We start from the raw sequence: 11,571 nt of genomic DNA, 5'->3' as shown, positions 1-11,571 counted from the left end.
ATGCAGCGCTCCCTCAGTACTGACCCTCCGACAGTGCGGCACTCCCTCAGTACTGACCCTTTGACAGTGCAGCACTCCCTCAGTACTGACCCTCCGACAGTGCAGCGCTCCCTCAGTACTGACCGTCCGACAGTGCAGCGCTCCCTCAGTACTGACCCTCCGACAGTGCGGCACTCCCTCAGTACTGACCGTCCGACAGTGCAGCGCTCCCTCAGTACTGACCCTCCGACAGTGCAGCGCTCCCTCAGTACTGACCCTCCGACAATGCAGCGCTCCCTCAGTACTGACCCTCCGACAGTGCGGCACTCCCTCAGTACTGACCCTTTGACAGTGCAGCACTCCCTCAGTACTGACCCTCTGACAGTGCAGCACTCCCTCAGTACTGACCCTCTGACAGTGCAGCGCTCCCTCAGTACTGACCCTCCGACAGTGCAGCACTCCCTCAGTACTGACCCTCCGACAATGCAGCGCTCCCTCAGTACTGACCCTCCGACAGTGCGGCACTCCCTCAGTACTGACCCTTTGACAGTGCAGCACTCCCTCAGTACTGACCCTCTGACAGTGCAGCACTCCCTCAGTACTGACCCTCTGACAGTGCAGCGCTCCCTCAGTACTGACCCTCCGACAGTGCAGCACTCCCTCAGTACTGACCCTCCGACAGTGCAGCGCTCCCTCAGTACTGACCCTCCGACAGTGCAGCGCTCCCTCAGTACTGCCCCTCCGACAGTGCAGCGCTCCCTCAGTACTGACCCTCCGACAGTGCAGCACTCCCTCAGTACTGACCCTCCGACAGTGCAGCACTCCCTCAGTACTGACCCTCCGACAGTGCAGCGCTCCCTCAGTACTGACCCTCCGACAGTGCAGCGCTCCCTCAGTACTGACCCTCCGACAGTGCAGCACTCCCTCAGTACTGACCCTCCGACAGTGCAGCGCTCCCTCAGTACTGCGCTGGGAAATGTCAGCCTGGATTTCGAGTGCCTTCATTAATAGATAAGCCTCAGCCCCTTCTCAAAAGCTTGGGCATGGACTTGATTTTTCTGCCCAGAACTGTGAGCCTGTGAGTTGAAGGCGGATCCTACAATCTGAGCATTTACAGCGTGCACAATTTGGGAGGATGCGTTCGTAGCACTCTGACAAACCAAATGAAGAAATGCTCCCCTCAGCCTCCAGTAGAATCTGTTTGGTTCTTTTTCAAAATTACAGAGTTTTATAAACTGCTGAAGGGCTTTGACAGGGTTAATATAACTGACACTCGAGTCAGGCAGCAAACAATTACTCCCATCTTCTGAGTTGTTGCTGATAGACCAAGTTTTGAGTGTCATTTTCCACTCCTCCTATTCATGGGAAATATTAAACACCATCGCAATACGAAACGGTCCAGGAGTATTGCGAGACCAGCCTTTCAGCACTAGAACCACTGAAATAATTTATCAGCTCCGTTAGCGGCAGATATACAGGGACACAACACAACAACTTGCATTTATATCGCGCCCTTAACGTAGCGAAATGGCGCTTCACAGGAGCGGTAATCAAACAAAATTTCCATCGAAATTACAGCCCAGAAATAGGCCATTCAGCCCATCTGGTCTGTGCCGGTGTTTATGCTCCACACGAGACTCCTCCCTCCCTACTTCATCTCACCCTATCACCATATCCTTCTATTCCTTTCTCCCTCACGTGCTTTTATCTAGTTTCTCCTTAAATGCATCTACGCTGTCCACATCAACTATTCCTTGCATTCTAAATTCTTATCATTTCTTGGGTTTTTCCTGATTTCCTTTTGGATTTATTAGCGACTATTTTACGTTTATGTCGTCTAGTTTTGGACTCCCCCGCAAGTGGAAACATTTTCCCCGCGTCTACCCCGACCAAACCCTGTCATTATCTTAAAGGCCTCAAAAAATTTGACAGCGAGCCACATATGGAGATATTAGGACAGGTGACACTTGGTCAAAGAGGGAGGTTTTGAGGAGCGTCTTAAAGGAGGGGGGAGGGAGAGAAGCGGAGAGGTTTAGGGAGGGAATTCCAGAGCTTAGGACCCAGGCAGCTGAAGGCACGGCCGCCAATGGAGGAGCGATGGAGATCGGGGGACGCGCAAGGGGCCAGAATTGGAGGAGCGCAGAGATCTTGGAGGGTCGCTGGGCTGAAGGAGGTCACAGAGAGGGGGGAGACAATCTTAAGAGTTCGAGATAAGCAAGTTAAAAGTGAATCCGCAAAAGAAAAAATTCTCCATATAAAGGGAATAGAGAAAGGGCAAGAGAATTGGGATTAAAAAGATAAAGAGCTGCCATGATAAACAAAAGTGATGCAGCAGGCTCGATACGCCAAGCGACCTACTCCTGTTCGTATAATTTAAGTGAAATTAATATATCATTTTCGAACTACTTGCAGTGCAGTGGGGAAAACCAAATTTGCTCAGTGCAGTAACGATGTGTTGCTAAACGTCTCAATGGGACAGGAGTCATGGTATCATAGTAGGTACAGCACAGGAGGAGGCCGATCGGCCCATCGTGCCTGTGCCGGCTCTTTCAAAGAACTATCCAATTAGTTCCACTCCCCCCTGCTCTTTCCCCAGAGCCCTGTAATTTTCTTTCCCTTCAAGTATTTATCCAATTCCCTTTTGAAAGTTATTATTGAATCTGCTTCCACTGCCCTTTCAGGCAGCGCATTCCAGATCGTCACAACTCGCTGTGTAAAGAAATGTTTCCAGCTTAGATTCTACAGCTCCCCTGAGACTTTCCTACTTTTTGTTTTTCCAATGTACTCGCTGTGGGCTTCGCTGGCGAGGCCGGCATTTATTGTCCCATCCCTAGTTGCCCCTTGAGAAGGTGGTGGTGAGCCGCCTTCTTGAACCGCTGCAGTCCGTGTGGTGACGGTTCTCCCACAGTGCTGTTAGGAAGGGAGTTCCAGGATTTTGACCCAGCGACGATGAAGGAACGGCCGATATATTTCCAAGTCGGGATGGTGTGTGACTTGGAGGGGAACGTGCAGGTGGTGTTGTTCCCATGTGCCTGCTGCTCTTGTCCTTCCAGGCGGTCGAGGTCACTGGGGAGGGAGATGATGTAGTAACTTCAATGACTTGCTGCAGTGCATCCTGTAGATCGCACATGCTGCAGCCACGGTACGTCGGTGGGGAGGGAGTGGATATTGAGTCCAGTAGCAGGGGAGTCGATCAAATTAAATGTTCTGTCCTGGATATTGTTGGGGTTGCACCAAATGAGTAGTGAGTATTCCATCTCACTCCTGACGTGAGTCTTGTGGAGAATCCTCGAAGGGTTATGAGGTGAGCCCCTCGTCACAGAATACCCAGCTCTCGCTCTGCTCCTGGATACATGACGTTACATAGGAACATAGGAACAGGAGTAGGCCATTCAGCCCCTCATGCCTGCTCCGCCATTTGATAAGATCATGGCTGATCTGTGATCTAACTCCATATACCTGCCTTTGGCCCATATCCCTTAATACCTTTGGTTGCCTAAAAGCTATCTATCTCAGATTTAAATTTAGCAATTGAGCTAGTATCAATTGCCGTTTGCGGAAGAGAGTTCCAAACTTCTACCACCCTTTGTGTGTAGAAATGTTTTCTAATCTCGCTCCTGAAAGGTCTGGCTCTAATTTTTAGACTGTGCCCCCTACTCCTAGAATCCCCAACCAGCGGAAATAGTTTCTCTCTATCCACCCTATCTGTTCCCCTTAATATCTTGTAAACTTCGATCAGATCACCCCTTAACCTTCGAAACTCTAGAGAATACAACCCCAATTTGTGTAATCTCTCCTCGTAACTTAACCCTTGAAGTCCGGGTATCATTCTAGTAAACCTACGCTGCACTCCCTCCAAGGCCAATATGTCCTTCCGAAGGTGCGGTGCCCAGAACTGCTCACAGTACTCCAGGTGCGGTCTAACCAGGGTTTTGTATAGCTGCAGCATAACTTCTGCCCCCTTGTACTCCAGTCCTCGAGATATAAAGGCCAGCATTCCATTAGCCTTATTGATTATTTTCTGCACCTGTTCATGACACTTCAATGATCTATGTACCTGAACCCCTAAGTCCCTTTGGACATCCACTGTTTTTAACTTTTTACCATTTAGAAAGTACCCTGTTCTATCCTTTTTTGAACCAAAGTGGATGACCTCACATTTGTCTACATTGAATTCCATTTGCCACAGTTTTGCCCATTCACCTAATCTATCAATATCCCTTTGTAATTTTATGTTTTCATCTACACTGCTTACAATGCCACCAATCTTTTGTGTTGAGATGTCTGGTCCAGTTAAGAAAGAAAGACTTGCATTTATATAGCGTCTTTCACGATCTCAGGACATCCCAAAACACTTTACAGTCAATGAAGTACTTTTTTAAGTGTACTCACTTGTAATGTAGGAAACGCGGCAGCCAATTTGCGCACAGCAAGATCCCACAAACAGCAATGAGATAAATAAACAAATAATCTGCTTTCAGTGATGTTGGTTGAGGGATAAATATTGGCCTGAACACCGGAGAGAACTCCCCCCTGCTCTTCTTCCAATAGTGGCCATGGGATCTTTTACGTCCACCTGAGAGGGCAGACGGGGCCTCGGTTTAACGTCTCATCTGAAGCCAGCACCTCTGACAGTGCAGCACTCCCTCAGTACTGACACCGGGAGTGTCAGCCTGGATTATATGCTGGAGTCCCTGGATTGGGACTCGAATCGGCAACTTTCAGACCCAGAGGCGAGAGGTGCTCCCACTGAGACGCGTCTGGCACCCAATGTTCGGCTCCCAAAATCATATTAGGTTGCGAGTTCCTAGATAATGGTGACCTCCCCCCCAACCCCGAGATGTTGATGGAGGCGTCATTCAAGGTCAGAGAGGGATTGCTGGGTTTCCTCTCAAAAGAACATAAGAACATAAGAAATAGGAGCAGGAGTAGGCCAATCGGCCCCTCGAGCCTGCTCCGCCATTCAATAAGATCATGGCTGATCTGATCCTAACCTCAAATCTAAATTCATGTCCAATTTCCTGCCCGCTCCCCGTAACCCCTAATTCCCTTTACTTCTAGGAAACTGTCTATTTCTGTTTTAAATTTATTTAATGATGTAGCTTCCACAGCTTCCTGGGGCAGCAAATTCCACAGACCTACTACCCTCTGAGTGAAGAAGTTTCTCCTCATCTCAGTTTTGAAAGAGCAGCCCCTTATTCTAAGATTATGCCCCCTAGTTCTAGTTTCACCCATCCTTGGGAACATCCTTACCGCATCCACCCGATCAAGCCCCTTCACAATCTTATATGTTTCAATAAGATCGCCTCTCATTCTTCTGAACTCCAATGAGTAGAGTCCCAATCTACTCAACCTCTCCTCATATGTCCACCCCCTCATCCCCGGGATTAACCGAGTGAACCTTCTGTGTACTGCCTCGAGAGCAAGTATGTCTTTTCTTAAGTATGGACACCAAAACTGTATGCAGTATTCCAGGTGCGGTCTCACCAATACCTTATATAACTGCAGCAATACCTCCCTGTTTTTATATTCTATCCCCCTAGCAATAAAAGCCAACATTCCGTTGGCCTTCTTGATCACCTGCTGCACCTGCATACTAACTTTTTGATGTTCTTGCAGTACTTTCCAGTTTCTTGCCATTAATATAATAACTTCCTCTCTGATTTTTCCTGCCAAAGTACATAACCTCACATTTTCCAATATTGTATTGCATCTGCCAAATCTCCGCCCACTCACCCAGCCTGTCTATATCCCCTTGTAGGTTTTTTATGTCCTCCTCACTCTCTACTTTCCCTCCCATCTTTGTATCATCTGCAAACTTTGATATGTTACACTCGGTCCCCTCCTCCAAATCGTTAATATAGATTGTAAAGAGTTGGGGACCCAGCACCGACCCCTGTGGAACACCACTTGTTACTGGTTGCCAGTCCGAGAATGAACCATTTATCCCAACTCTCTGCTTCCTGTTAGATAACCAATCCTCCACCCATGCCAGAATATTACCCCCAATCCAGTGATTCTTTATCTTGAGCAATAATCTTTTATGTGGCACCTTGTCGAATGCCTTCTGGAAGTCTAAATACACTACGGCACTGGTTCCCCTTTATCCACCCTGTACGTTATGTCCTCAAAGAACTCAAGCAAATTTGTCAGACATGACTTCTCCTTCGTAAAGCCATGCTGACTTTGTCCTATTAAATTATGTTTATCCAAATGTTCCGCTACTGTCTCCTTAATAATAGACTCCAAAATTTTACCCACCACAGATGTTAGGCTAGCTGGTCTATAATTTCCAGCCTTCTGCCTACTACCCTTTTTAAATAACGGTGTTACATTAGCAGTTTTCCGATCTGCCGGGACCTTTGCCGAGTCCAGAGAATTTTGGAAAATTATTACCAAAGCATCCACAATCCCTACTGCCACTTCCCTCAAGACCCTAGGATGGAAGCCATCAGGTCCAGGGGATTTATCCACCTTGAGTCCCATTAATTTACTGAGTACCAATTCCTTTGTGATTTTAATCGTATTTAGCTCCTCCCCCCCCTCTCGTTGGAGATGGCATTGCCTGGGAACTTCTGTGGCGCGAATGTTTCCTGCCACTTGTCAGCCTAAGCCTGGATGTTATTCAGATCCTGCTACAGTCGGAGGAGTTGTGAATGGAGCTGCACGCCGGGAAATCATGAGTGAACAGCCTCGCTCCTGACCTTATGACGGAGGGAAGGTCATTGATGAAACAGTTGAAGATAGGTTGGCCAAGGACAGGATGCTCCCCTGAGGAACTCCGGCACTCGAGGCAGTACAAAGAAGGTTCACTCGGTTAATCCCGGGGATGAGGGGGCTGGACATATGAGGAGAGGTTGAGTAGATTGGGACTCTACTCGTTGGAGTTCAGAAGAATGAGAGGCGATCTTATTGAAACGTATAAGATTGTGAAGGGGCTTGATCGGGTGGATGCGGTAAGGATGTTCCCAAGGATGGGTGAAACTAGAACTAGGGGGCATAATCTTAGAATAAGGGGCTGCTCTTTCAAAACTGAGATGAGGAGAAACTTCTTCACTCAGAGGGTAGTAGGTCTGTGGAATTTGCTGCCCCAGGAAGCTGTGGAAGTTACATCATTAAATAAATTTAAAACAGAAATAGACAGTTTCCTAGAAGTAAAGGGAATTAGGGGTTACGGGGAGCGGGCAGGAAATTGGACATGAATTTAGATTTGAGGTTAGGATCAGATCAGCCATGATCTTATTGAGTGGCGGAGCAGGCTCGAGGGGCCGATTGGCCTACTCCTGCTCCTATTTCTTATGTTCTTATGTTCTTATATCCCGGGACTGCAACGATTGGATCATTGAACACTGTGGGAGAACCTTCACCACACGGACTGCAGCGGTTCAAGAAGGCGGCTCACCACCACCTTCTCAAGGGGCAATTAGGGATGGGCGATAAATGCCGGACTCGCCAGCGACGCCCACATCCCATGAACGAATAAAAAAACCTCATCAAATACGCAAACCTGGGAACAACAATCTGGAAATCCAGAATTGGAGAACCCGACTGTGATAAATCAAAGTGAGAGCCCGACTGGCTGGCATTTCTGCGCCTCTCTCACTGAAATGATGCAAACTATGACCCATCGAATCTTTATCAGCGACAACTGACCAAATCCTGGCGGTAACATATTCCAAAGTTACCATCTCAAATGCCACATTGTCCCGATTACTACAATCACAAGGTATTAACACCAGCTCAGAGAGGATTAGTACGATTCAAATCCAGAGATCATGGAGTCTTGAAGAGTCAAGGCAAGCATATCATTATCCCTTTGCTTTTAAGTTGCAGTGAGTTGTTTTGTGCAAAGCTATCCCACGGAAATATTTCTCAATGGCACAGGGTCACAGCTGCAAACGGAGAAGATCCTAAGTGGAATCTAATCGTACGGTCATTTTTTTTCCAGCTCATCCTCACTCTTCACCTTTTCCCATAAATCATCATACAATGACTTCCTTGACATTTTTAATGTAAAGTTAGTATATCCATAATATATTAAAAGCCTGCGAGCACTTCCAGGCAACTTTTTCCATTATGAATTCCCGTGTCCGTATTTAGAATGGAAATTACCAATGTAAACTTGTCACGTTGCAATTACACCCTCCCGCCTGTGGAGGTGCTATAAATGTGACAAGTTTCATGGGTAGCTTCCATTATAAATACGGACAAGGAGAGACCTTGGTTAGACCACACTTGGAGCGCTGGGCACAGTTCTGGTCTCCATATTATAAAAAAGGATACAGAGGCACTGGAGAAGGTGCAAAAAAGATTTACAAGGATGATAAGCAGAACTGAGAGGTTATACCTATCAGGAAAGACTGAACAGGCTGGGGCTCTTTTCTCTTGAAAAGAGAAGGCTGAGGGGTGACCTGATAGAGGACTTTAAGACAATGATAGGGTTCGATAGGGTAGATGTAGAGATGTTCCCACTTGTGGGGGAGACCAAAACTAGAAGTCATAAATATAAAATAGTTGCTAATAAATCCAATAGGGAATTCAGGAGAAACTTCTTTTCCCAGAGAGTGGTGAGAATGTGGAACTCGCTCCCACAAGGAGTAGTTGAGGCAAATAACATAGATGCATTTAAGGGGAATTTAGATGAACACGTGAGGGAGAAAGGAATAGAAGGATATGCTGATAGGGTGAGATGAAGAGGGGAGGGAGGAGGCTCGTGTGGAGCATAAACACCAGCATAGATCAGTTGGGCCGAATGGCCTGTTTCTGTGCTGTACATTCTATGTAATTCTATGTAATAAGAATTTATCACAGAAATAGTAAAATAAGGACAGAATACATGACATTAGAATGAGGAGAGTATTGTAGGTGCCTGTCCCGTTGTAATTGTCCTGGGGCCTCTCACCCAGTTTCACCTTGATCTTGGTCAAAGAGGTAAGTTTTAAGGAGCGTCTTAAAGGAGGAGAGAGAGGTAGAGAGGCGGAGAGGTTTAAGGAGGGAATTCCAGAGCTTGGGGTCTAGGCAGCTGAAGGCACGACCGCCAATGGTGGAGTGATGGAAATCGGGAGTTCGCAAGTGCACACTGGTAATAGAAAATGTCGGATTCCAAATGATTGCATTTGTAAGATTCTCAAAATTCACAGATCCCCCAAAACTCGGAGAAAAACCCTAAAGAAAAGGACTTTGGACTCTTTTCTAACCATTTCAGGGTGATGAAATATTGGGCCTAACAGAGGGTGATTCATGGTCAAAAACCAAGATTTGGTATTTTAAAAAAGGCATGTTTGGGCTTGTAAAGGGAAAAAAAAGGCAGCAACAGGAGTTGGGATCAAGCTCTGTAATAGATGGCTTGAGTATTGGAGTTCATCAAACTGTCTGGGGGAACTGTGTGACCTCACTCAGCCTCTACCAGACATTTACATTCAGACAACAGACCCACGGAAGAGCAGTCCCCACCCAAATTACAGGACCCATCCAAAACATGCATCAAACAAATCCAATCAGCCCACTCCATAGAAATCTCAGGCCCAGTCAGGAAACTCGAAACCTGAGCACAATGACCACAATCAAACAAGAGCTCAACAACTGATGAAACCATCCCGAAACCACTTCACACATCCATAAACAAGTTACTCTTAACCAGCCCGCCAAAATCTTACAATAAACCGGGTCAGATTTGGCGCGCAGATAAGGAGGCTTCAATTAGTATAATTGAAGGCCCATTTTCTCAAGAAGTTCAGTTCAGCCAGGAGTTCGACAGCTCGGGAGAAAACAGTTCAACCAGGCGAGGGGGCAACAGAAAGGAATTCGACAGAGAAGGTCAGCAGCTCAAGAAGCAGGCCGACACACAAGAAGAAACCAGAGCAACAGCCCCAGTGACCATCGGACACCCCGCGGCAACAAGGGCCTTACGAAACAACCAACCGAATATTACCACCGACCAACCGGGTAACATTGAGCCACCGCGACCAAAGAAAACCAACTCGGGAGAAAACCGAAGATCCGCAAAGTTTCCACTCTACGATCTATTCCTGACTTACCCCTGGGTGAGTTTTCCACTCAAAAGACTCTAAATCCTATCCCTTTACGAAGAAAAGTGGGTACTCACCTGATAGATCCAAGACGCACCCGGCCGCATCAGCGGACCCCCGAAGACTGACCAGCTACGCAGTTGAAGTCCTCGACCGCGTCCGGGGAAGGGCAGACACCAACCAACACATACAGCGAACCCCGAAATCGCGAACCAGCTCAACTGTCAAGGATTCGTTTGGTGAGCATCATCTCTGGTCCTTTGGAGCCCAACTTAGCGAGTACAGTAGAATTGGGAGGGGCGAGGTATCTTTCTACTGTAATTTCCCTCGTGTGTACCGAAGTGTTCCCCATTTTATTAGAGCGTTAAGATTGTTGTGTTGTATTTCCTCTCTTGAATAAAGATCAAAGTTTCTTGCACCAAAACCGGTTGTCTGCTGCACTTTGTCACAACCCCCCAAATAATTCCAAGGTCCAGAACCCAGGGAGTGGGAGCGATTCGGACAGCTCAGAAGTCAGAGGTGAAGCTGACACACACCACCAGATTATTTTTAAGTGAATTTGAATTCACTTTAAAATAATCTGGAAATAAAAAGCTTGCTCTCAGTAAAAGTGACCGTGAAGCTGTCGGATTGTCGTAAAAACCCAACTGGTTCGCTGATGTCCTTTAGGGAAGGAAACCGGCCGTCCTTACCCGGTCTGGGCCTATATGTGACTCCAGTCCACCACAGCAACGTGGTTGACTCTTAACTGCCCTCTGAAGTGGCCTAGCAAGACACTCGGTTACATCAAAGTTTCTCCTGAATTCCTTGTACCGTTACAAGGAATGACAAACTGCAGCAGTTCAAGAAGGCCCACCACCGCCTTCTCAAGGGGCAACTAGGGATGGGCAACAAATGCCTGCCTCGCCAGCGATGCCCACATCCCGAGAATGAATAACAGAACTGCCTCTAATTGCTTGGATTAATAGATGGAATCAACACTCAGCTCATTCTGCGTTTGTTTTAAATTGTGTATTTCTGAACATCTGAACGTTGGTTAATTTAACGTAGTAAGACATCCCAAGGTGCTCCAAGGCCGGAGAGATGGTGCAGGAGGGCGGGCTTTAGATTCCTGGGGCATCGGGACCGGTTCCGGGAGAGCTGGGGCCCGTACAGGCCGGACGGGTTGCACCTCAACAGGGCCGGGACCAATATCCTCACGGGGAGGTTCGCTCGTGCTGTGGGGAAGGGTTTAAACAAGTTTGACAGGGGGTTGGGAACCTGAGCGTAGATTCGGAAGAGAGAGAAGCAGAGCTGGAAATGGAAGGCAGAAAATTAGTAAGTGAGTTTGGAAGGCAAAGGAAATAAAGGAAATAAAGGAGTTTGGCAGAGCTTAATGGTAGATACCTCAATGCAAGGAGTCTAGTGAATAAGGCAGATGAGCTGAGGGCTCAGGTAGACACATCGAAGTACAATATCTTAGCTATTACTGAAACATGGCTTAAAGAGGGGCAGGAATAGCAGCTCAACGTTCCTGGTTACAAGGTTTTCGGACGAAATAGAGAGGGGGATAAAAAAGGAACGT

The sequence above is a fragment of the Heptranchias perlo genome, chromosome 12 (assembly GCF_035084215.1).
Source record: "Heptranchias perlo isolate sHepPer1 chromosome 12, sHepPer1.hap1, whole genome shotgun sequence".
Taxonomy (NCBI): domain Eukaryota; kingdom Metazoa; phylum Chordata; class Chondrichthyes; order Hexanchiformes; family Hexanchidae; genus Heptranchias; species Heptranchias perlo.
Note: the sequence above shows the minus strand (reverse complement) of the source record.